This window comes from Delphinus delphis, chromosome 1, assembly GCF_949987515.2.
Source record: "Delphinus delphis chromosome 1, mDelDel1.2, whole genome shotgun sequence".
NCBI lineage: Eukaryota > Metazoa > Chordata > Mammalia > Artiodactyla > Delphinidae > Delphinus > Delphinus delphis.
In genome coordinates, this window is record NC_082683.1 from 12996583 (window position 1) to 13023449 (window position 26867).

Below are 26867 nucleotides of genomic sequence, written 5' to 3' on the forward strand. Positions count from 1 at the left end.
CTGTGTTCAAATCCTGGCCCAACCACTGTATAAGTGACAAAAAGGGCCGCCATGCTTCGTTTCCCCCATTGGTGTGGAGTCAATTTTTACACTCCTTCTCTTAACCTATAGAAAGTGATGGAAGTGAGGACATGGGACTGCCAAGCCAGGGACTCAAGAGGCCTTGACCCCCTGCACATTCTCTCTCTTGGACCTTTGTAACTTCCATGTGACACAAGCGTGTGCTAGCGGCCTGGGGGGTGAGAGGCCCTGTGGAGGAGTGCGTCCCAAGCAAGGTCACCCTAGACCAGCTGACAGCAGACCAAAAGGCAAGGCAAGTCTAGTTGAGGTCAAGTTTGGTCCTGGTCAGGAGAACCACACAGCTGACCACCAACTGATGCTGATTTTTGTAAGCCATTGAGTTTGGGTTGGTTTGTTATGCAATGACAGTTTACCGATGAGCCACTCGTCATGGATTGCTTGCCCTCTCTGAGCCTCAGTTTCTGTCTCTGTGAGATGGGCACAATAATCTTCTGTGTCCCAGAGGACTGACATGAGGAGGGGATGAAACGCACATGAAGTACTGAGCACAGTGCCCGGCATGGCGAGGATGCTGGAATGGGCCCCGTTGCACTGCCAGAAAGAAACAACCTCCAAAAATCCTAATGACTGAAAACAGCAAAACTCTACTTTTTGCTACTTGTTGATGGCCTGTGGGCCAGGGCTTAGCTCACTGTGGTCACGTAGAGTCCTGGGCTGCTGAAGCTCCCCATCCTGTGTGGTGCAGAGCCGGGCACCGTGCCAGAACTCGGCAGAGTCTTGTGCTGGGAACTGAGCGCTCAACCCGGAAGTGACACACATGGCACTCACAACTCATTGCCCCACGCATCCAAGGGGTCAGGAAGCGCATCCTTCATACCAGAAGGAGAGAGCCGGAAATATTGGGTGAACAACGTTCATTAATGTTAGCTATCGTTTCCTGCTTTTCAAGTCCAGAGAGTGGACAAGTCAAAACAGTAATAGAAGCAATGCTAATAGAAGGAATAATAACAACTCCATTTATTGAGGGCGTACTACATGCCAGGCACTGTGAGAGACCTTTTACATGTGTCATCGAGTCCTCAGTTCCGTTTGATGGGGGATGTGGCTCAGAGAGCTACATGACCTGCCTGGTTCTCCGGGCTGGTGGCAGAGCCAGCGTTTGGACCCAGGACTCTAAAGCTCACTTTCTTTCTAGTAGACTATGTGGCCCCTTTGCAAAGACCCCAAAGGCTGACCAAGGGGCATTTGAGAGAGTGCCCAGAGGTAAGGCAAGGGGCCAGACCAGGCTTCCATAAACAGGACCAGCCAGGCAAGGCTGTCCCTGGACTCCTATCAGTTACGATCAGAAATCCAAAAAGTTGTCTGTTTTTGCACTTTTATTCCCCCCGCTCCTTCTGGTTTCACAGTACATCGTCCCTCTGAGGAATTCCAGATGAGCCAAGAGGCTCAGGATTTTCTTACCTCCATCAGACTGGAGGCAGGCTCTTCCCCTTTGCAAAGCCATTCATCACTACTGCCATCATTCACCGCACTCTCGCTGTTTGCCCACGGGCGCCAGGTGCTTCATGAGAGTTTTCTTACTGAAACATCTCTGCAACCCTCTGTTATCATCTCCATTTTACACAAGTGAGAACAGATGCACAGAGAGGTAAAGTGTCCTGTCCAAGTTCACACAGATGGTTGAGGAACTGCAGTCCAGGCAGCCTGGCTCCATAGCCTCACTTTTTTTTTTTTTTTTTTTTTTGCGGTACGCGGGCCTCTCACAGCTGTGGCCTCTCCCGTTGCGGAGCACAGGCTCTGGACGCGCAGGCTCAGCGGCCATGGCTCACGGGCCCAGCCGCTCCGCGGCATGTGGGATCTTCCCGGACCAGGGCACGAACCCGCGTCCCCTGCATCGGCAGGCGGACTCTCAACCACTGCGCCACCAGGGAAGCCCCCATATCCTCACTTTTAACCACCAAGCTACGAAGGCCTTTCACATCCTTGAGCTCATCTGATCTTCCCCCAGACACACACACACACACACACACACACACACACACACACACACCAAAACTTCATGGCAAAAAACAACCATTTTGTGATGCTAACAGATTCAGCGATTTGGACCAGGTACAACACGGATGGCGTTTCTCTGCTCTATGTTGTCTGGGGCCTCAGCTGAAAGACTTAAAGCTTAGGGGTGAGTCGAGAGCTGGACACTGCAATCATCTGGAAGCAACAGATCCCAGGTGTGGCTGGGACTCGGGCTGTTGACACAGGACCTCTTCATGTAGCTTGGGCTTCCTCACGTCATGGCAGGCTTGGTGTCTTATGTGGTGGCTGCAGAGGTGAGTGTGAGCTCACAGGATTGAGATCACATGCCCTCTTCTGACCTATAGCAGGATCACTTCTGCTGCATTCTGTTGGCTACATGAGCCTGCCCGGATTCAGGCACAGAACCTCTCTCTCCATGAGAGGAGAGTCAAAGAATTTGCAGACATGTTTAAAAGCTCCAGGTGGAGGGCATCAATACCTGGCCGTCCCCCAGGGCCATGGAAAGCTGGGACAGAGAGTGTGGAACCCTAATGGGATAGTGCAGAGACTCAGGTTAGCCTTGACCTCCAGCATCCCATCACTGCCTCTTGGTGAAAACTCTTGCATCTTGGGTATCCCCATCCTGGAGGACATGCTCCTATGGCCATCAGGGGGCGCCTGATATCCCTTGGTGTCCATAGGTTAGGAGGTGGCAAGAAAGGATACTCTGGTAGCCTCTCTCGCCCTCCACTGCCCAGAAAGGAGCCCTCAAAGGGACTCCAGCTGTGTCCACAGTGTCGGCCCGCTGCCCACAAACTCCACAACAGGCTGTTGATGGCTTTTCTTGCTTCTCACCAGCTGTGCCAGCCCCACAGAACCCCCTGGGGCAGCACCCTAGGCAGGGGGTCTGGCACTAGCTTTGCAGCCGGGCAGATCGTGAGTTGGGACAAATCACGTCTCTGGTCTGGACTTTGGATTTCCCAGATGCAGGACTGAGGGGGCTGGGCTACATCATCCTCCAGTTTCTAGAACTCCATGGAGCACCTGAATTTCTCCTCAGGTGAAAGCCTGACTGCAAGCTCCTTGAGGACAGATCGTGTCCTCTTGACCCTGGGCAAGGCACTTTCCTACTCCGGGCCTTCTCATCTGGAAAATGGGGATGCCAGCAATGCCTGCCTCGGGGAGTCGCTGGGAGGTAGACTTATGGACACACATGGCACCTTAGTCGGTGGTCACTGACAGCTTCTTGCCTTCTTGCTTTGCTGTAAGAAGAACCCATGGAGGCGGGTTCCTGAGTCACTGGTCCCCTCGGGTCTCCTGGGGGCTTGGGGAGCGTGTGGATGTTTGAGTGCCGGCCATCACAGCTACTGGACGCAGAGTTCCAGGAGCAGGCCTCCAGGGGCTGCCCTCCAGTGGCTCTAAAAGCGCGCTGAAGGAGGTTTCTGAAAATACCTCGTCTTTACAAAATGACGTGCTTTCCCAGGCTTCTGGCCGAGGCCCCCTCTCGTGCTGTATGGGCGCCACGTTGGATTGTAGGTGGGCATCAGGCCCAGGGTCCACAGGAGGCACTGAGGTCCAGGGAGATCTGGGGCTTCTCGTACAAGCTATAACAGCAACCCCTCCCAGGAATGAGCACCTACTGTGAGCCGAGTACCTCACCCTCTGTGTGCAGAGGGCGTCACCATTGGTGTGGGGTGAGGAAGTCCTCCCTGCCTTCACCGCTCTGACACGCTAGAGCTCTGAGTCACCGGGGCCCTGAAAACTCCTGCCTGTTCCCCTTTCCTTCCTTCCCCCACTGCCTGCCCTGCAGAAGCTGGGCCTTGCTCGCCCTCCATCTCTCCCAGCCTCTGCACGTCTCCAGGCGTGGCCAGTGCGGTCCCAAGGGGCTCAGCTTCTCTTCACTGGTGGCTGACATTTGTCTAGAGAGTGGGGCAGAGTGTCATGAGGCCCCAACCGAGGAACTTTGTTGGCGATAGATATCACTTGTGTCTTTTCAACGTGCTTTCCTCCCAGGTTTGATCTATGATCCTGAGGCCTGTTTGGAAGCCTCCGAAGAAGCAGCCTCAGCTCTTGAAAGCACAGCCTGCTGCAGCCATTGGAACCCACCAACTTCAGAGAGGTCAGGGGCACAGGGAGAGGGAGGCCTTGGGGGTGGGCCACTGGGAGGAACTACTTTTCAGTGAATCAGCCGTTAAACTTTCCAGGACCCGGGGGAGCCTTGCTTTGGGTGCAGCCAGGCAACCTGATGTCACAGCTGCCGCCTTCAGGCTTGTGGGCTGAGCGTTGCGTGACTCTGGGGGCACCAGATGGGCTGTATGTGACGGCACCCTTCAGGGGTGCATCGTGGCCACCCTGGCTGATGCCCAGCCAGCTCAGACCTTCCATGGCCCCCTTGCCTTACCTGTCCTCTGTACCTGGGCACCTGCCTCAGTCTCCCCGGGCTGGGGCCTCCTGCCCTGCTCGTCTCTTGCAGTAGAGAGGAGCTGGATCCTCCTTTCCAGGCCCAGGCAGTTGAAGAGATTGCTCCAAATGGCAGTGCCACCAGCCTCCTAACACTGAGTAATGCCACCACCCGGATGTCGCTATCGAGACCCCAAACTGGGAGGGACATCTGACGGGACATTTGCCCAAATCGGCCCAAACTGAACAAAATAGAAGCTTCAAATCCCAACTCTGCCTCTTTCTCTCTGTGTGATCACAGGCAAGACTCAAATCCTTCTCATCTGCAAAATGACACTAATAAACCTATAATAAATTTAGGGGCATGAATCTTGGCGGCACAGTGATGGGGATGGAGCAGGCGTTTAGCAAATACCAGTTGTCAAGTTCTGCCCCTTGGAGCACTGTCCTAAGGTAAGGTTTCCCCACCTGTGTCCCATCTAGACCCTCCTTCCTCCTTCCTTTCAGCTCAGGACAGTCAGTGTAGGCGGGGCAGCTGAAAGCCAGAACTTCAAGGGGAGAAGTTTAATCTCTTCTATGCATTTTTTTTTTTTTTTGCGGTACGCGGGCCTCTCACTGCTGTGGCCTCTCCCGTTGCAGAGCACAGGCTCCAGACGCTCAGGCTCAGCGGCCATGGCTCACGGGCCCAGCCGCTCCGCGGCACGTGGGATCTTCCCAGACCGGGGCACGAACCCGCGTCCCCTGCATCGGCAGGCGGACTCTCAACCGCTGCGCCACCAGGGGAGCCCTCTTCTATGCATTTTTAATGAATTGCCTTGAGATTTTCACCGGGTCTGTTTAACTGACAGGTGAGAATCATTTGCCATTATCCTGGCCACCGTTAATGTAAATGGGGCTTCCATATTATTCACTTTTGCTTTCTTAAAAATTTTTTTTATTGACGTATGGTTGATTTACAATGTTGTGTTAGTTTCAGGTTTACAGCTCAGTTTTATATATATATATAAAACATATATATAAATATATATTATATATTCTTTTCAGATTTTTTCCTTTATAGGTTATTAGAAAATATTGAGTATAGTTCCCTGTGCTATACAGTAGGTCCTTGTTGTTTAACTACTTTATATACAGTAGTGTTATATGTTCATCCTAAACTCCTAATTTATGCCTCCCCCTTTCCCCTTTGGTAACCATAAGTTTGTTTTCTATGTCTGTGGGTCTATTTCTGTTTTGTAAAGAAGTTCATCTGTATCTTTTTTTTTTTAGATTCCACATAGTGGAAGTGATATCATATGATATTTCACATGGCTTACTTCACTTAGTATGATAACCTCCAGGTCACTTTCTTCAATTTCTTACATTTATTTATTCATTCAATCAATGTTACTTAACCCCCTAGGATGCGCCAGGCACCAGATTAGCTGCTGAGGAGACTGGTGAATCACACAGGTGGGATCCTATGTTCATGGAGTTTCTAACAGAGTTGAGAGCACAGATAAAATCCAAGCAAACACACAGATATATTATGTAATTACAAATTGCATAAATGCCTTGGAGGAAACAAACTTATTTGCTTATTAAAGCTTAAATAATCCAAAGGTAAGTTTCAGCCTAGCCCACGGAAGGTTTTTCTGGGATGCTGTAATAAAAATGGTAATAACCATGACAATCTCCACAGATATCAGTGGCCTGCTAAGGCTACATATGTAAATGAGTGCTCTATATAAATGAGCTGATTCACTTCTTACAACAGCCCTCATAGTTGAGTGTCATTATCCCCATTTTACAGATGAGCATCTGTAAACAGAAGTTTAGGGGTCAAGTGACTTGCCCAGGGTCACATGGCTTGCTAAGGAAGCTAGATTCAAACTTGGGTTGGTTTGATCTGTCCCTGCTGTAATCATAGACCTCATCTGTGCAGGGCTGGCTGGGGTTCATGCTACACTGTTTGTCTTGTTAAGCCTGGGCAGGGAGCTTTAAAGCTGCATGGCTGGAGGGCTGGGAGAGAGCAACAGGAGAGAATTGACTACTGGGGCATGTCCCCTCCCTTGAGGATGAACTGGGAGAGGGGATGGGAGGGCAGTGAGACCTGCAGCTGGGGGTTGCTGATGTCCAGGCCCAGTCCAGAGGCTTGTCTCTTAACAAATGGGAGCAAATAGTGTCTGTCTCCAAGATGCATGGTCCCTTCTACCTGGAAAAGAGTCCCTGATCTCAACCTTATTTGCAAAAGCTGGATGAAGATGATGGGGTAGGGACGGGAGCCCTGACTCTGCATCCACGTAACACCTGATGGCTAGTGTGTGTTATGGCCTTGACCTGTCACACTTTCAAGACTGTGGGCAGGTGGCTTTGAAGGTTGGGAGCCAATATGGAGGAACCCAGGCTCAGAATCTGGACTCCCTTCTTCCACTACCCCCTGCCCTCCGTAGCCCCAATCCTGTTCTCCCTGTGGTTGAGAGCCTGGACCCTGGAAATTAACATAAAACTGGATTGAAATTCCAGCTCTCCCACTTCTTTTTTTTTTTTTTTTGGCTATGCCATGTGGCATGCAGGATCTTAGTTCCCCAACCAGGGATCGAACCTGTGCCCCCTGCAGTGGAAGCGTAGATTTTTTTTTTTTTCGGTACGCGGGCCTCTCACTGCTGTGGCCTCTCCCGTTGCGGAGTACAGGCTCCGGACGCGCAGGCTCAGTGGCAATGGCTCACGGGCCCAGCCGCTCCGCGGCATGTGGGATCTTCCCGGACCGGGGCACGAACCCGCGTCCCCTGCATCGGCAGGCGGACTCTCAACCACTGCGCCACCAGGGAGGCCCGGAAGCATGGATCCTTAACCACTGGACTGCCAGGGAAGTCCCCAGCTCTTCCACATTCTACTGTGTGACTTTTGGCAAGTTACTTGACTTCTCTGAGCCCCAGTTTCTCATCTTTCAATGGGCATAGTAAGACCTGCCTCTCAAGCTGTTTGGGAGATTAAATAAGATGATTTACCTAAAGTGTTTCATCCAGCTCCTAGATGATTACATAGTCTTAGCCGATGAGCATAAAGTTGAATCCTATTCTCCCAGGAGTTTGGGGTGTTGGCATCTCCCCAACTGATGTGAAGAGTCTGCAGAACAGAGCGTGACCCACAAATGTTCTTTCTCTGATTTTGTTCTAACTGCATGCGTGCTTATCTCTGTAAGAGACTGTTGTCTCTTCAAAGTGGTCGCCTGTCAGGAGGCTCTTAGGGGAACGTGGCTCTTGGAAAAATGTCCCAGAACCTGTGGTACCACTTTGAATGTTCTCAGCGGAGGCCCATTCCTCCTCTGAGGGTGGGTGGGTCTGGTGTTTGGAATTAGCAAGGAATCTTCTGGATCCAAGACTGCTGACTTTGGGTGGAGGTTTGAACTGGGAAATGCTGACAAGGGAAAGCTAGAATTAAAATGCAGGGGGCGGGGGAGGGTGGAGGGTGGAGAAAGGTTTTCTGCTATGGAGGGCTGTGGTTCTAATTTAAGCAGTTTTAAAATAAATGCGTGGAGGGTGGTTCTATTACGGGTCAGGAAGAGAAGCTTGGGGTATGAAGGCACCAGACCTTTTTCGGGGCTGACCTTGGACAGAGGGTGATGCCCTCCCAGAATTAACTGTCCCCTGATATTCGACTGAGATCCTTTCATTTGCAAATACAGAGCCTTGAGTGAATGGGCTCAAGCAAAAAAAGGAACATATATTCTGAGAATTCAGGGGTGTCTCAGAAATCCAGAGAGCTGGCCTGGCCTCACGGGGGCTGATACCAGGAGCTGGACAGGGGCTGGGAACGCAGGCAGCACTGTCTCTCTCTTTTTTGAAATTGTGGTGAAATACGCATAACATAAAACCTATTATTCTAACCTTTTTTTTTTTTTTTTTTTTTTGCAGTACGCGGGCCTCTCACTGTTGTGGCCTCTCCCGTTGCGGAGCACAGGCTCCAGACGCGCAGGCTCAGCGGCCATGGCTCACGGGCCCAGCCGCTCCGCGGCATGTGGGATCCTCCCGGACCGGGGCACGAACCCGCGTCCCCTGCATCGGCAGGCGGACTCCCAACCACTGCGCCACCAGGGTAGCCCTCTAACCATTTTTAAGTGTACAGTTTGGTGGCCTTAAGTGAATTCACAACGCTGTGTAGCCATCACCACCATCCATCTACAGATTTTTTTTTATCATCCCAAACAGAAACTCTGCACCCATTGGAGAACAGCTCTCCATGCCCCCGCCCCCATCCCCTGGTAACCACCATTCCACCACTGTCTCTATGAATTTGCCTATTCCAGGTACTTCATATAAATGGCACCATATAACATGAGCTTTTGTGTCTGGCTTATTTCACTTGGCACAATAGATTTGAAGTTCATCTATGCTGTAGCATGTGGCAGAAGTTCATTCCTTTTTAAGGCTGAATAATATGCCATTATATGGACGGATCACATTTTGTTTATCCATTCATCCATCTATGGACATTTAGGTGGTTTCTGCTTTTTGGTTGTTGTGAGTAATGCCAATAGCATGATCTCATCTCTGCTTCTCTCCTTGCATCTGGGACCAGATTTCTCAGTGTCTCTAGGCATGTGGCAGAGATGGCCACCCCGCAGCTTTTGAGTTGAAAGTGCTCGGTTCCAGCCTCCAGCAGAAACCCAGTTCTAAATTTCTGAGGCAGAGACTGTGAGTGTCACATGTATATGCCATGGCATGGGCTTACATGGTACCAATATGGAATCCATCCTTGGGAGCAGGGAACGGTTCTCAGAAGGCACACGGCAGTTGTTTGCGACCCGGCAACCTCCTCCTCAACAAGAAACTAAGGGACTTCCCTGGAGGCGCAGTGGTTAGGACTTTGTGTTCCCACTGCAGGGGGCCAGGGTTTGATCCCTGGCTGGGGAACTAGATCCTACATGCATGCCGCAACTAAGAGTTTGCATGCCGCAACTAAGGAGCCCTCGAGCTGCAACTAAGGAGCCCCCCTGCCACAACTAAGACCCAGAGTCACCAAATAAATAGATAAATAATTAAATATTTTTTAAAAAAAGAAACTAAGCCAGGACACCCCCAGATGGAAATATGTCCACTTTGAGGAACCTATCTGGAATTTTAAAATCAGAAGACTCAGAAAAATGCTGTTAATTTCTGCATACATGCATGTTTTGTGTCACCTGGCTTATTCTTTTTGAGGGCTTCTATAAGGCATCCTGGGCCCTGGTTAGGCTGATACCTTGACCTGGCCTGGGGATCTGCTTGCCTTGGAGGCCAGTTGCCTGCAGGTATGGGAGGAGGGAGTGCCATCCAGTTGTTCTTTCAAAACCTCTGGGGCTGGTGGTCCCTGGACTAGCCCTGCCTCTACCCCAGCATCCTCCCTCATCCTTCAGGCCCCTCAGTAGAGTGACTTGTACCTTTTCCAACTTCTGTTTTGTGACTGTGAGCCACTCACTAACTGACATGAGACACATCTCTTGATACTATGAAACCTCAGTTTTCTTAGTGATAAAATGGCTAATAATACCTGTCTGTTTTCTTTAGATGTTGGTGCAGGTGTCACATGAAACTGATGACTACAGAGCAGGGGTTCTCAACTGGGGACAACTGGCCCCCCTGAGGGCATCTGGCAATGTCTGTAGACATTTTTGGTTGACACAACCAGGAGAGGTGGGTACCACAGGCATCCAGGGGTTAGAGACCCGTGGAGCTGCTAAACATCCTACAGAGCACAGGATGGTTCCCACAACAAAGAGTTAGAGCTGGTCCAATACATTAGCGGTGCCAAAGGTGAGGAACACTGGTCCAGAGCCGCTGGGAAGATTCATTCGTTCTGCAAGACGTTTTGAGCATCTCTTGGCTCTGGGTGCTGGGGGAGGAGGGACGTTGGTGAGGATTCAAGGATGGAAAGGACCCAGCCCCTCCCTATGGTGGGGATGGGGCAGAGGGTCTGGCATGTAGTGAGTACTTAGATTCTGTTTTTACGTCAAAGTTTTCCTCAGTTAGTGACAAGCTTGGCATGCAGCTGTTTAGGCCCTGCACAGATGACAGAGCAGACTAGGAGTAAAGGCTTGGTGTGGGGAGGGGCTCTTTGGGACACTGGATCAGCGAATAAATAAGTTGCTGTGGGTAAGCATAGCCGCTGTTGGCAACAGGTGCTTCCCCAGTGCTGCCCTGCAGCCTCACCTAGCAGAGCGTTGCTCAGAAAACCAGTTATGGTGTGGATGGCGGAGAGCAAGCCTCCTCTAACCTCTTGGAGGGACCAACAGTTTGGGAAAAAGAAGTGGTTGTAGATTTATTGAGTTTTTTCTAAACTCATGGTTTTTTCTCAACTAATATTTAGCCCCTCCTCTGCCACTGGGCCTTGGGGGTGGGTGGGGAGAGCAGGGGCCAGAGGAGACCCCCAGAGAGCAGGAGAGATGCCTTTATACCTATCAGAAGATATGGGAGTGTGGGGTGGTGGTCCAGATTTCCAAAGAAAAGCACTAAGAGTCACTCTGGCCCCTCCCACCCTCCTTCCATGACCTTTGGTGCTGATTCTGGGAGGCAAGGCCCAGGCCCTCCTTCTGGGTGGGTGAAGGCAGTGCCCTCTGGGGTGGGGCTCTGGGAACGAAAGTGCAGCCTTCTGACAGTGGCAGCCTCTCCCCGGCCAGAGCTGAGGGAAGGTGCTGGAACGGAGGCAAGGGAAGCGGTAGTAGACAGCATCTCTCATCTCAAGACCCCCAGAACCAGGAACTATCCCTCCCAACCCCGGCCAGGCCCTCTGGAAAGGAGAGCCCTCCCCTTCTGCCACTTCTGTGGATGGAGGGGCCACTCCTCCATGGCCTTCTTTTTGCTCAAACTTTAGGCCCCAATAATAATGACAAGGAAGCTCTAGAAATGACAGAAGGCTTCCTGCCTGCCCAGTGCTGCTCCAGGTGCTTTCATTCTGCACTATTCCCACGCCCACCTTACAGCTGGCTCCCAGTGGAGCCAGGAGGTGGTCTGGCTCTGGTCCAGAGGTTGGCAGCCTCCCAGGTGGGAATCCAGTGAACGGGACGTGTTTCCTCTCTCCCGTGGGGCGGGACTTCCGATCCTACTGGGGTTTGCTGAGCCATTTGTGCCCCAGGCCTGTGTGCTCACCAGAGGCTTCTGCTTCCGTCAGCCCATGATTCAAAATATCCATCTACTGCACTCCCCATGTGACCCCGGGCAAGTTACCGATCTCTCAGAAGCCTTAGTTTCCCTCTCTGTAAAAGGGGGAGACACTTTTGCAAGGCTTATATGAAGTTACTCATGGAGTGGCTAAAACGTTTAAGAGCAAAAACCCAGGATTATCATCATCTTCATCATCTAAGGCAGGGATCAGTAAACTTTCTCTTCAAGGCCAGACAGCAAATATTTTGCCTTTGCAGACCCTGCAGTCTCTGTCACACTCAATTTTGTCTTTGTCTCTCCCAAAGCAGCCATAGACAATAAGCCAATGCCCGTGCCTGTGTTTCAATAAAACTTTATTTACAAAAACAGGTGAAGGGCCAGATTTGGCCCTGATCTAAGACCTTGAGGCTTGACTGCCAGTGTCCTGTAGCAGAAGGTGGAGCAGGGTCCAGGTCAGGTTTGGTGTGAAGTGCAAGCTGTCCGTGAGCATTTTAAGGGCAGGGGCTGATCTCCTTTGAGACCCCATCCTGGGTTCTCAGAAGCACATGGTTAGGGCAGAGTAAGTCTTTGTGGTTAAATGACTTTTTCCGTGATGTCCAGATACACATGCTCTTAATCAGCTCAGCAGATATTTGACTAAAATTTTGGGGGGTGATTGACGCTGACAGTGAGAATACAGGCAGGGTCAGCCCTGGGTGGGCCGTCCTGCTTTCCTGAAAAGCATCCTGTGATCAGAGTCAACGTATTGTCTGTCCCCTGGCAGCCGGGACTCCAGCTTTATCCTTACACAGTTTCATTTCATTCTCATGAGAACGCTGTCATATCGGGACTATTATAATTACTCCAGTTGAACAGGGGGAAACTGGGGCTTGAGAGACAAGGCCTTGCAGCTGAAAAGGGCTGGGATTCAAACCTGAAACGTTCCAACTTCAAAGTCACGTTCTCTTCCACCCGTTCCTGAGCCAACAGGCAGCTGTCAGCGCTCAGCCCTTCTGCTCAGAACCCCCTTTTAGAGGGCTCCCCCCACCCCCGCCTTTGTTCATGCCCCTCCTCCCTCCCTCATCCTAGCAACTTCCTGGTCCTCCCAGCCCGGCCCAGCCTTGCCCTGCCCTGCCTGGCTTGACTCAGTCTAGCCCTTCCTTGTGGGCTGCCAGGGGCCGCCTCCTGTGCTTCTGCCCGCCCGCCTGGCGGGTCTGGCAGGTGAGTGACTCACACACCTGGGTCCACTGCACACCCAAAGAGGGGAGTCCGCGTACATGACCCCTGGGCTCCCGCTCGCCCTGTCAGCTGCGACGACGACCAGACGGGACCCTTCCCTGCTGCTGGGGCCCGCTCTGCCTTCTTCCTTGGTTGGAATTGGTCTGCACAGAATCCAGGTCAGGCTTTTGGTTTTTAAACATCTCTGTCCCTCGCTGAGTTGGAGGAGGACACTTTGGAGGTCACTGGGTGTGTCTGGGTCTCTGTTGCCGTTGACATCCTTGGGCTTCAGGCCCAGGGACACCCTGCTCCCTCCCAGGTGGTGGTGGGGCTTGGAATGCCTTGTGCTGGACTCAGGGAAGAGAACTCTGCTGGGAGCCTCAGTGGACATGACCTTGACCCTCGTGGCTACCTTGTGGGGGCAGGTCAGGGCAACATGGGGGCGAGGAATGCAGAGGGAGCCTGGCTGGGGCGTGTGTGCGGTGGGAACTTTCCCCAGCTCCCTTCTTAGGGTCACAGAGTTTGATAGTTGCAGCTGGATAAGGCCTCAGAGGACACCTAGTTCAAAGGCATCATTTTACTGCTGGGAGAACTGAGGCTTGGAGGAGAGGGAGTAACTCAAGGTCACGTTGTGAATTGGTGGCGGAACAGGGGCTGCAGGCCAGAATCAGCTGCGCCTCCCCGCCCAGGGCTCCTTCCTGGCTCTTCAGCGCCTGCGCCGCTGTTTGTGCCCCTGGCCCACCTTGGTAGCCCTCTCACACCTCATCCTATCCTGGTTAGGAGGGAGGAATGCATTGCACGCAATCTCACGGCTGTGATTTCATGGACTCACGGTTGGAAGCATTTGAAAGGTCACCCGGGCAGTCCTGGCTGTGGGTCTCTGACAGGTGTTTAGCCCCAGCTTGAATATCTCCGGTGACGGAGAACTCACTGCATTTGGAGGTGGCCTTTTCATTTGTGTGACTGCTGTCTGGTGAAGGCCAGTGTAATACTTGCTGGGCACTTACTTGGTGCCAGGCGCTTTGCTAATGGAGTACATTACATGTACGAATGCATTTAATCCTCCCAACACTCCTATGAGGTAAGTTTTATTCTTATCATTCTTGTTTATAGCTGAAGGAACAGGCACAGAGAGGTTAAGTAAGTTACTCAAGATTTCACAGCTTGAACAAGGGGAGCTGAGATTTGAAGTCAGACAAGTCTGGTTCTAGAGCCCGACTGAGCCCTTAGCTCCGTGACTTGGTCACTGCTGGGTGATGATTCCTGGGGTGGGGAGTCCTGCTGGGCACGGCGAGGCCAAGGTTGGAATGGGGAATTTAGATGATTGTGTGCCCCTCCGGCTGACCTCCCAGGAGAGGGACAAGGCTCAGAGAGGTGAGGTGACCTACTTGAGGTCACACAGCTAAGAGATGGCAGAGAGTCAGACTCTCCCTCTTGGCTCCTAACAGAGTGTGTGCCGCACCAGGCCAGCCCCTCCTCTGGGTAGCTTTTCCTCCAGAGGATCCTGGTACGTTTGGGGCAGAAGTGTCTGAGTGAGGCTGCCTCCCCAGCTTTTGGTTCCTGAATCAGGGTCTCCTGAGGCTTGTTTGGGGACTACCCTCTCTCTTCTATCCCCCTGAGGGCTGAGCTCTTCTGGGATTAACGCAACCAGCCCTCCAGCTGGGTCTCCTCAGTTAGTGGGACTTTGGGAACTTCAGGGTGGTGACCGGTCTGGCCCCATTCACATCCCTACCACCTAGAAGGTGAGAAGAGTCCCTGCTGTCTCCTTCCAGAGCTCCCTCCCTGGGACAGTCACGTGGGCAAGAGGTCCCCAGGGTGATTCCACTCTGTCCTCTCCTCCTGATAATAATAATGATATTAACAGCGATATTGACTACTGGTCCTGCCACCATTGCTCCATTTCCATTTGTCGGACACTCACCACCTGCTGAGCTCTGAGTCAGGCAGCCCGCATGCCGTAGTTTGTTCAGTCGTTCTGAGAACTCCCATTTCACAGATGAGGAAGCTGAGGCTCAGAGAGGTGAAGTCACTTGCCCAGGGTCACACAGCTGGCCGATGGCACTGAAGTCATCAGCAGAAAGTCGAAAGCTCACATATCCAAAGTTGCATGCTGAGTTCACGGTGCAGCCAGGGCCAGGGTCCAGCTGAGTTGACCCTAGATTTCAAGCTTTTCCTACTTGGCTCCTCTGGGCTGGGCTGCACTGCGGTGGGACTTGAGAAACATGGGTTCTGGTCGTGTTCTGCCTCTAAACACTACAGGACGTTGGGCAAGCCCCTCAGCCTCTGGGGGCCTGGGTCACCCCTATCTGGGTGCAGGAGCTGATAATTTCTTTCCTGTGATCTCACCGAGGGCTGTGAATTATATCACAGCTGGGAATGCCTTAGAAACCTTAACACAGGGAGTTCCCTGGTGGCCTAGTGCTTGGGATTCTGGGTTTTCACTGCAGTGGCCTGGATTCAATCCCTGGCTGGGGAACGAGATCCCTCGAGCTGCACTGTGGCCAAAAACAAACAAAAAACAACAAAGCAAAACAAAACAGCAAACCTTGACACAGTATGCATGAGGACAATTAGTGTGAAGAGAGGTAATTACCCAAGCTGCATCTCCAGTCCCCTCTGTGCCTGGGACAGCCTTGACGTTGAAGCCCCACCGCCACCTTGGGATGCAGGAACACAAGCCCGGCTCTACAGCAGGGAAGCTGAGGCTCAGGGAGGTGAAGTCACTCACTTGAGGTTACAGGACTAGTAGGTGGGGAAGCAGGGATTTGACCTCAGAAGTGAACACCCCCATCACGATGAGAGACAGCTCCTTGGGGTTGGGGATGTCCCAGGGTACCCAGGCTTGGAGCAGTGAGCGGGTTTGGAGATATCGACCCTTTGGCCTCAAGGGGGTCAGACTCCCAAGAGCAGGGTCCCAGGAGCTTAGCAGGTGGGTTCAAGGCAGGTGGGGCGGTGCCGCCATGAGGTGAGTCCCTGTGTCCCCTGCTCAGGCCTCTCCCACTTGGCCCTTCAGCAGAATGAGAGGGACCTCCCCTCCCCCATCCTTCCTTGTCTCAGGGACAGAGGCAGTCCTTGTTCCAAGGGGACAGGAAAACAGGGAGCACTCCTGAGCCATTCTGGGACCTGCCCTGAAGGTAACCCTGATTCCTTCTCCTGGCCCAACTCAGCCCAGCTCAGCCACTGCAGAGAGTCGTCGGATGCCCCAGCAGAGGGAGGGACGCATCGGGGTTAGGTCACACTTCTGCCCACCTCTTCCTTCCCCATCTTTCCCTCTTCCCTGCTTTTCCTCCTGAGCAGTGTCATAATTGAACCTGATAACCATTCATTCTATCTGATAAGAGGGGGTCCAATACCACGGCTTGTTTGAGACTGGCTGGGGTGGGCGAGGGGACCCCAGGCCGGGAGCCAGGAGGCTGCCACTTCTCCCACTGCGTTCTTCATGCCTGGTGTAACCTTGAGCAAATCCTTTGCCCTCTCTGGGCCTCAGTTTCCCCTTCTGTGAAAGGAGGGGTTTGGCTTGGATCATCCCTAAGGGCCCTGCCAGCTTTGAAAGTCTCTGACTTGCTTGACTGGATGGCCCCGAGGTGCCCTCTGAGCTCCCTGCCAGCTCTCTGTCTTCCGCACGTGGCCCCGGGAGCACAGGCATGCAGGGGAGGCTCCCGTTTGCTTCTGATACGTGGGGACTGGCAAAGATGGGAGTAAGCGCCGTAAAGACCCGCTCCTACTCCGTCTGGCCGATTTTGGGAATAAACCCAGGGCGCCACTGTTTGACTACAGGGGAGAGGCTGCCTGAGGCCCTTTCCACCTTGTTGTTTGTGCAAAAAGGATGGACGTTGGGGTCAGACTTGGGTTCACATCCCAGCTCTGTCCTTCCTGATGGTGTGAACTTGGAAAGGCTGCTTGGTCTCAGCAATTGCATTTGAAAAGGAAGATAATAATACTGAACTCACTGGGACCTTATGAGGGTTATGAATTCTCCCAGGCAGAGCACTCGGCCCAGCGAATAGTAGATGCTCAATAAAAGAGAGGACAGGTCCCTGGCACCAGCGCCAGCTGATCCCTCGTGGCTCCAGAATGACAGGACGCCTTGTCCGGGATCTAGTGACACATTCCACGCAGAGAAGCGGGTGTCTCCAGGTGTGATAGGGATGATATGGCCCTAGTTCTAGTCTTTCCTCTTCCTCTTTCTTAAAGTTGCTCTGGAAACTACAAAACTGGGCCACGTGTCTCAATGCCTGCTCTCCTGGGGTTGCTGGGTTTCTTCACCACCCCACCGCCCCGAGTCTTGCTTTCCCCACGGAAAACCGGGAACCCTAGGCTCCAGCCAGGGCATAGTGGGGAGGGGGGCAGCCCGCTGCACACTGACCTCATCCCCACATCCGGCTGGCTGGCTCAAACGACTGATCAGAATTCACAAGGTGTAAGGGTTCATGGGTCAGGGTGAGATCTCTCCAGCGAACTAGAGCGCGAGCCCCCTAAGACTCAAGGCTCCTGGGGGGTGGTCCGGAATTTCGCGAGCTCACGCAGGGAAAGGGCTGGAGCTGACTTCAACCAAAGCCCGGGGGCTGGCACAGCTGTATTCCTGGCCCAGCCCTGGAGCCGCAGGGCAGGCAGCTCCCTGAAGATGGAGCATCGTATGGCTGGCCCTGATTCACAGACATGCGTCTGGGGATGGAGCAGATGAAATTCCCTGGCGAAGTGGTGGTTTCTGGGAAGGGGGAACGTGCCTGATAAAGCTACGTGCTGCTATCTCAAAGCTCATTACCCAAAAGACGTTTCTTTTTTCCTTCCCCTAAAAATCAGCACCATCTTCTCTGCTTTTCCTGGAATCCTGGATGGGGGATTTTCTAGTTAGTAGAGAAACCGTATCCAGCTTCTTCCTGCTTCACCCAGGGGGTGAGTGGTTTTTTTCCTGCAGTTTTTCAATTGTATTCATCCATCCATTTGTCCATCCATCCATCTATCCGTGTGCCCATCCATCCAAAGACTGCTCATCGAGTGTCCACTCTGTGCCAGACACTACATTCTAGAGATACGACTCTGTGCAACACAGGCCTCCTTTCCTTAGGGAGACGACAGTATAGCAGGGGCAACAGACAATTGAGGCAACATAGTACCCGGGGTGCTACGGCCTTATCTATTTATCAGTTTCCTTCTCTGTTGCATGGGATGGTAACTGTACCTATCTCCTGGTGGTGTGAAGATTTGATGAGATAATACAGGTAAAGAGTTGGCCCACTGTGTGGCATGTAGTAAAGTGCTCGGTAAGTGTTAGCTGTGAGAATAACGATGCTCGTGAGCATGGTGAAGACGATGATGATTCAGATCACCTACAACAGTGCCCGGCGCTGACTAGCAACCGTGCACATCCATAAGTTGTTCTGGGCGGCAGCAGGTAACAGGGGAATGGTGACCAAGGGCAGGCCCCGAGCCAGCTTCTCGGGGTGGGGCGGTCCATGAGCTAATCATCTCAACAAAGGGGCCGAGGATGCTGGCCACGCCATCTGGCGGCAGGGCGTGTGGGTCTGAGGGGGAGCTGGAGCCAACGCAGCTGCCTCTCTGGTTGGCCCAGTTAGGAGCTGGTTATGAAGCGTCTTACGGTGAAATCAGCCATGAGACCAGGCGCTGTAGACTGCCTTTGCAGGGCTGGAGCAGGCTATCTGGAAAGTCCCCAGAAGCTGAGAGAGGGCAGGGCAGCCAAGGGCAGCAGAGGTGGGGATGAACCCCCGCACTGGGGGTCAGCAGGGGGAGGCTATGGATGAAGTTCTGGGGGGAGCAGCCTTACGTGGTCAGGGGGTCCCTGGTGGTCCCCCACGGGGCTGATGAGGGTTGAGGATGGCAGTCTTATTCACCACTGTACCCCCAGCTCCTGGAACAGTGCCAGGAACACCGTAGGCACTTAATTGGGGAGTATTAGTTGGATGCATGCTGTCTGATCAGGCCACCCAAGACGGCTGTTCTCTTGCTCTCCATACATCCCCAGCTACACCAGTCCCTGCTTCACCTACACCCTACTCACAGGACTGACCTTTCCTCTTAATCATAGAGCCTAATCTGTAAATGTCTACATACTTGCCCCCTGGCCCAGCTAGTGATTGTTCTAATCTTTAGATCAGAACATCTCCGCCATAGCTTAACGAAGGGGCAGTGAGGGGATGATCCTCTGCTGGTTTCCCTGGTAACCGATGAGCCATCCTGATGTAATTCCCCCTATAACTAGTTACCTCTTCCCCCCAAACCCTGGAAGCAAAGACGGCAGCCATGTCCTGCCTACCGTCCGCCGCGCGTGGGTGGGTGTCGCTCCAGGACCTTGTTTCAGACATGTAAGCCCCCCAATCGATTAAACCATCAATGTCTCTGTTGCTATAACTCCAGACTCTTTCTTCGGTCTTGAGGCTGGGCTAGTACAGGGCTGGCAGGCCTATGGGGTGCAGCCCAACACACGCCAAGACCCTGTTGGGATGGTCTGGTTTAACTATCATGCTGGTTTACCTGTAGGAAGCAGTGGTTCTGGAACCCACAAGAGTGGGTGCAAAGCCCGGTACCCCTACTTACCAGCTCTGTGGGACCTTGAATAAGACATTTCCTCTTTCTGAGCCTCAGTTTCTTCATCTGCAAAATAAGAATTGCAGCATCAGCCTTGAGGATTGTTACCCGACAGGAGATGGCCGAAGGATTTAGAAGTGACAGCTGTTGTCATTTTCCCCACAACTAGGGTGACACCCAGAGTTGTGAGCCAGGACTGTGGGATTGGGCTGGTGGGGATGGAGTGTCTGCTGAACCCCACGTTGTGTTGTTTTGGAGAGGTGTGGTAGCTGGAGTCAGATAGACCTAGAATCCATTGCTCACTTGCTGTGTGACCTTAGGTGGTCTACTTACCTCTCTGTGCCTAAGTTCATCATGTGAAAAAAAGGGGATCTTGAAAGCAGCCATTCTACAGAGTTCTTACAAGAGTAAATGGGGTCATAGATGAAGAGCACACGGACTGGCATATCCCTCAGTAAAGGGGGATTTACTGCCCAGTAAAGGGGGCTGGCTTTATCATTGGGGGCCATCCGGGAGGAATGGGGTGAAAAGCCATTGTGAGCGTGAATGTGAGATACGGTGAGGGACTCTGCATTTCATCCGAGGGCAGGGGCTCAGGTCCCTCCCTGCTGTGTTGGGAATCCCAGCCCGCTGTGTCTCTGCTGACATATTGTGTAGGTGAACAGAACCATCCTGGTGAAGTCTTTGAGGTCCCAGAAGTTGCTTGTTTCCAGGAGAAAACCTAGGAAACCCATTTGGCTTCATCTCTTGGGTGATCTTAACCCAAGGCCACAGGGTAGGGGGGAAGGAGCAGATTCTGGATTTAAATCCCCACTCCTCTACTCTCCCACTGTGTGACCTTGGGCAAGTCATTTAACCTCTCTGGGTCTGTTTCTGTATTCATAAAACTGGACAAAACCACCTTCCTTGCAGGATTCTCTGGAGGCTGAGCACACAGTGGGCCTCTGTAAAGGGGAGTGATTTGTGCAGTCTCCACGCAGGGCGAGGGAGTAGGTGTTAATGAACGCTGGGGCTGGTCCAAAAATCCAGTCTATAAAACTCCTGCCTGCAGCTTCTGGTGCGTTGCTAATGGGAGTTTATGTGAAGGACACAGCAGGATAAGGGCCCATTGTTTCCAGTGGGGACGGTTTTATGACTCTTAGAAAGCGTCTTTCATCTGGGAGACCAGGGAGCTTCTGGAACCTCCCAGCCCTGGGCGGTGAAACTGGGGGATGCTGAAGGTTTCTGGGGCTGGTGCCAGGCTGCAGTCACTGCCAGGCCCTCCTGCTGACAGGGGCTAAGGCCTCCCTGGAGTGTCACTGCAGCGTCAGGCTGGCCGCCGCTGTGCCTCCCTTTCCCCAGGCCTAGGACCTTCTCTCCTGGAGACCTTCTGTCTGGTCCCCAGTGCCCAGCCTGGTCTGCTCGGCAAGGCTGGAGGCTCACTGGGTCTGCCGGGTTCCCTTTCTGCTGCCCCTCCTCAGCGGCCAGTGCCATATCCTCTTCATTCTTACGGCAGCTTCTAGAACAGGCTTTGGACTCTGTCTGCTGTCAGCTGACCGGCAACTCTCATTGCTTGGGAGGCTTGCCTGGCACCCTGAGCCCTGGGTAGGGGCAGTAACCTGATGCCAGGAAGAGAAGACCTTGTCTCTCTGTCCTTTCTGGCTCCTTGGCCAGGTCCCAGGCAGAGAAACCCAACCTCCCCTTGGCTCCACAGGCAGCCCCAAGTCCTCTGCCTGCTTATCCCCAGCGGAGGCTGCAGCTACCCCGAGGAGTAGGTGAGGCTGGCTTCCTAGTGTAGACTGGGCTGGCACACGGGGCCGGTGGGCATGGGCTGATGGGCAGAGGATCTTAACATGTTTGCAGCTGCCTCTGATGGCCCAGGCTGCGACTTTTCCCTTTTCCGTTTCATCTTTTCCATTTGGGGAGACACAGAGAGACCAGAGCAGGATGTTTGGATTCATGAATTGGTCCCAGAATCCCCCCTCACCCTGCGCCAAGATGGCAGCCATGGGCAGTGGGTACTACTCTCCTTTGATCATATGAATAAAACTCCACTCAGGTGAGTGCAGTGAAGGGGGGTTGTCTCTGTAAGGACACAACAGTTCACTCAGATGGACGTTCAAGGCTAGGACAGAATATCGTTGTGCCTCAGTTTCCTCATCTGTAAAACAGGGATAAAAGTACCTACTTTATAGGGTTGCTGTGAGAATTCAATGAATTAATACATGAAAGTGATTAAACAGAGCCCAGTGCAGAGTGTTATGGAAGAATCTGCTATTATTATTGCTAGGGCTAGGTGATCTCTGCCTCACTGTCTTTCTCTCCCACTTTACTTTTGCTGTTGTTGTTGTTGTTTCTCTGTGGCGTTTCTGATCCCCCAGAACCTCAGCTTGAACTTGGCTGTGGTTTGTTGCAGCACGATTGCCAGCTCTGGCTCGGCACCATCTTTCAGGTTCAGCGTCCGTGGTCATTTGACTGACTCAGCCTCTCAGCTCTCCAATGCCAAATTCTTGAGTGAGACGAGCTGATGGGCCCAGTGTCGGTCGGTCAGATGTTCACCCTGTTGTCCAATCAAGCGCGCTGGGGAATGGGTTGCTGTCACGGCACAGGGAGGTGCACGCGTCCTGGCACGTCCAGTCCAGCCTCTTCAGAGGCTCTACCAGAGCGGCAGAAGAACGGTGAACAGCGGTTCGGGGCTATTTCTGCCAATCTACAGGAGCGTTCCGTGTTTCTAAGTGCTCAGGACAAGTTTTCAGAACTCCTGCTGCTGGTACTTGGAGCCTGTGTGGCTCACAAAGTATTGGTCCATTTAAAATTTGAAATAGTTGCCAATATTAAAAGTCAGGGGATTTCATACGGAAATCTGGATTTCTAGCTTCTCTTGGGAAAAACAATACGAAAGCTGCGTAGTGCACAGTGACTCACCTTCCGGAACTGGGTGGCGACTGCCCCTTTTATCTGGGGCCGTGCTTTCCAGGCCTCCAACCTTGAGACATAGTGTCTGTGGTCATGTTCAACCTGCTTCTCCCATTTTCATCTCCTACCTGACCCCCTAGGACCTGGAATTTGCTACCTTACTCCATATGCTGGCTCTCACCTAGGGAAGGGAACTGCGTAAAGAACAAGAAAAATTAGGTAGCTTTTCAAAAAAATTTTTTAAATATTTATTTATTTATTTGTCTGCGCTGGGTCTTAGTTGCGGCAGGAGGGATCTTTGTTGCAGCATGCGGAATCTTTAGTTGCGGCATGTGGGATCTAGTTCCCTGACCAGGGATTGAACCCGGGCCCCCTGCATTGGGGGAACGGAGTCTTAGCCACTGGACCACCAGGGAAGTCCCTCAAAAATTTTGAATATATACATGAGCCCAGTTCTGTGTTAAATAGTCCACAAATATTACCTCATTTAATCCTCTAAACAACCTCATAAGGTAGGTATTATTACTTTCACCTATACTATATAGATCGTTGAAACTGAGGCTCAAAGAATTAAGCAACTTGCTTTATATTAGCACGGGCCATCTGACTTTAGAAATGACTTTAAGCTTACAGAAAAGCTGCAAGTACAATACGACTTTCCCTCTGAGGCATTTGAAAGGAAACCGCTGATGTGACGTTCCTTCTCTTTGGATATGTAGTATGTGTTTCCTACAAACAAGGACATGCTCCTATACAACCATGATACAACCATCAAAGTCAGGAAATTCACATCATACATTTCTACCACCTAATCCTCACACCCTCTTCAAGTTTTGCAGATGGTCCCCATAATGTCCTTTACAGGCGAAGGATGGAGTTCAGACCACATGCTGCATCTGGTTGTTGAGTCTCTTTGGTTTCCTTCAATCTGGAAAAGCACCTTGGTCTTTCCTGGATTTTTGTGACCTTGGCACTTTAGAAGACATTTAGAGGAGCGTCCCTCAATTGGGGTTTGTTTGATGTTCACTTGTGATGATGTGCGTTGTGCATATCTGGCAGGAAGATCATGAAGTGATATTGTGTCTTTCTCAGCGAATCACACCAGGAGACTCATGATGTCAAAATGTCCCCCAGCTGGTCACGGTCACCCAATCTGACCACTTGGGTGAGGAGGTAACTGCCAAGTTTCTCCACTGTAAAGTTGCTCTTTCCCCTTTTGTGGTTAATAAGTATTTTGTGAGGAAGTACTTTGAGACTCTGCAAATAGCATTCCTAGCTTTCAATTTATTCATGTACTCATTTACATCGGTATAGACTCTTGGAAATTCTGGCCCAGCAATATGTTTCAGGCACAGCTTGTGCCTCCTCTGGAATCAGCCATTTCTCCAAGGAGCTCTGGTTCCTTTTAACAGAGAATGGTATTGGCCGCACTGCGTGGCATGCAGGATCTTAGTTCCCCGACCAGGGATCGAACCCATGCCCCCTGCAGTGGAAGCGCGGAGTCTTAACCGCTGGACCACCAGGGAAGTCTCAGAGAATGGTATTTAGAAACCATGATCTGACTGCTAAGTGTGTTCACTGTCATTGGGTGTCCCTGTTCCCAGGCCCTTTTGGTGGACAGAGCTATGAGAGAGCTATGAGCTCACACCCAAATCTCCAATTCCAGTCCAACACCACAGGGTTCCTTCTACTTTTCTCCCTTTTCATATTTGTATTCCCTTCTCCAACGGTGTTTGGAGTTTGAACTCTTGACAACCACTATACTAGCCTGCCTCTCTCATCAATAATACTTATGATCGTTTATGATAATATAGTATCAAATAGCATATTTATCTAATTTTGTTGTTGAGATGTTGAAAAATCTCTGTTAGACTATATTAGTCTTCTAGCCCTTCAAAATCCTATGGGATAGAAGAGGGCAAAAGGATTATTGCTCTTTTACAGGCATTGGGACCAAGTGGAAGAGGTTGAGTGCTGTTCTCAGGGTCCTATGGAGAGCGTGGGGTGCAGAGCCCTGTCCTGTGTCTGTGTCCAGCCCACTGGACAAGAGTGTCCATCCCCCCCAATGGCTGTTTTGGGAGAACTTTGAGACTACATCCCCAAGAGAAAGAGCTGCTCAGACTGTCCTCTCCCTTACACCAAGGCCCGTAAAGTGGTAGCTCAGAAAATCAAGTTTCCTTCTTCACCTGAGCCCCCCAAACCACCTCTAGCTGTGTGTTTCCCCACACATGGCAGGTCTTGAGTTATGAGGAAACTGGGAGGTGGTGGGGAGCTTGCTCAGTACAGCCCAGCTGCCTTCCAGTTGCCCATCCTACTGAACAGGGACATCAGTGTTACTAAAAGAGAGTTTCATTTTGGTAAGACAGATTATGTCGTCCGCATTCATAATCAAAATGCGATCCAGCATCTCTTAGATAAGAACCTGTTCATGACTGGTTTGACGATGCAGGAAATAAGGACTAGCTGCTTTCTGCACACTCTCCGTTCATACTGCCTGTGCAGGGGTGGTGTCTGGACTTGGGAAGTCCACTTTCCCATCTACCCTCTTCCTTTTTTTTTTTTTTGCGATACGCGGGCCTCTTACTGTTGTGGCCTCTCTCGTTGCGGAGCACAGGCTCGGGACGTGCAGGCTCAGCGGCCATGGCTTACGGGCCCAGCCGCTCCGCGGCATGTGGGATCTTCCCGGACCGGGGCACGAACCCGTGTCCCCTGCATCGGCAGGCGGACTCTCAACCACTGCGCCACCAGGGAAGCCCTACCCTCTTCCATTTTGATCTACTACAAGCCTGGGCCGACGGAAGCAGGGCCAGGCTGGGAGGCAGAGGCAGAAGCCCTGGGTTCCCATCCTCACTCTGCAACCAGCTTTCTAGGCAGCCTTGGCTAAGTCACTTAGCCTCTCTGACCAATGGGAAATACTGCCACGCCCTCCCTCCCTCCCCTCCTCTTTCCCAGGTCAGCAGTAGAGACCAGGGAGAACAGAGTCCCAGTCCCATCCAGATGTATCATCCATGATTATGCTTACACAATAGATCCCGCCCCACCAGAATGCTCAGCGAGTGGGAAATTCTGGTTAATTGAATGTTCTGGGACATGGAAACGTTCCCAGAAATCCCTTTTGTTCCTTTTGTGGCTATTGAAACCCATTTGTTCAACTATTTAGCAAATATTTGTCTCGTGCTTATGCTCCATCAGGCTCTGTCCCAGGTGCTGGGAATTCCAGCATGAATGAGATTGCAGAGTCCCAGCTCCCGAGGACTCACAGTTCGGGGGAAGGCATGGGGCGAATACCCTACACAACACGGTAGGATGGGTGCACGGAGGAGGGGACCGTAGGATGCTATGGGAGCCCAGGAGCCCAGTCTTGGGTCACTAGAGAACAGATCCTTGAGATGGTGTTTTCTATGTGCAGAGCATCAAAAAGCCACAGAGCCTGGGGGATGGAGCAGTAATGGCGTTTCAGGCAGAGGGAACGGCATAGGCAAAGACCCAGTGAAACGCCTCGTACATTCAGTCGTGCTGTGGAGCTTAGCATGTGAGGCTGGGCAGGCGAGAGAGAAGGGGTGTATGCGTGTCAGGAGGGCAAGAATGCAGGAGAATTGGGCTGGGCTGGGGCCTGGCCTGACCTAGAAGGTGAGGGCTGCAGGCTCATTTGTTCTCGAGTATGTGTTTCCTGATGTGCTTTTTTTTTTTTTCTCATACAGTATAGGTAGAATGTAGATGGAAAATGAAATGAAAACACTAATTCACAGAGGAGGGGCCTCAAGGTCAAATGGATGACACAGGACTGGGAGGAATGGTGACAAGTGGAAGGACACGGCTTGTTCTAAGGGGCCACCACCGCTCCTTGGGGCCTATAGAGTGTGGCCATGGGGGCCTGGCATTACCAGATCGTCAGATTTGTTAAGAGAAGCCAGCAGTCTGGCAATGAATGGATGGGAAATCTCTCAATTGTTAAATGTTGGTAGCTAATTAACAATAATAAAATCACTGCGGGCAAAACAAAATGCTTCTGCAGGCTCTATTTGTTCTGTGAGCTGGTAGTTTGCAACCCTGGATCCAGAAGTTTCTATTGATAAGGGTTTGAGGGTGTCCACTTGGTATGCCCCTAACCTGTGCTGGGCTCTGGGGGCACAATGGGGGCCTGAGGTATGGCTGCTGCCCTCAAGCTGGAGACAGTTCGAGTCATTACATGCCCAGAATCAGTTAACAGAAACAAAAGCGCTAACAGAAGCAACTAACCAAAGCATGAAGTGCTGTAGACTCAGAAGGAGAGGTGATTGGGGAACAGAGGCCATGTGGGGCAGCTTCCTGGAGATTCTGGGCCTTCTGATCATTCTGGGAGGGAGGGTAGACCTTAGTGCAACCAAACAGGGGGCAGGCATTCCAGACTGGAGGACTCAGGAGGGCTCAGGCCCAGGAGGGAAACAACTATAGCCAGGGAGGGGGGCTGGAAGAGGTCTGAAAGGCTGCAAATGCAGGTCCAGGGACTTGTACTTTTTCTATGCCAGCAGGACCCGCATATCTAAATTCTGGTGCAAGGCTTAATACCGTGAGCCCCGAGGTTACTGGATAGACATCTGAAGATGTTCTTGCTGCTTTCCTGCCATTCCAGAAACTTTCCTCCCTGCTGTCATGGCCACTGTTTATTCTTCCCTGGAATGGACAATCCAG

At 52.0% G+C, this 26867-nt stretch overlaps 1 long non-coding RNA gene across 1 annotated transcript; it reads left to right on the forward strand.

Moving 5' to 3' along the window:
* Positions 1-12691: 12691 nt before the first annotated feature.
* LOC132439899 (uncharacterized) lies at positions 12692-26186 on the forward strand. The gene is made up of 3 exons (XR_009522458.1): positions 12692-12934; positions 25389-25497; positions 25898-26186. It is a non-coding gene; the product is annotated as an uncharacterized lncRNA (long non-coding RNA).
* Positions 26187-26867: the final 681 nt, after the last annotated feature.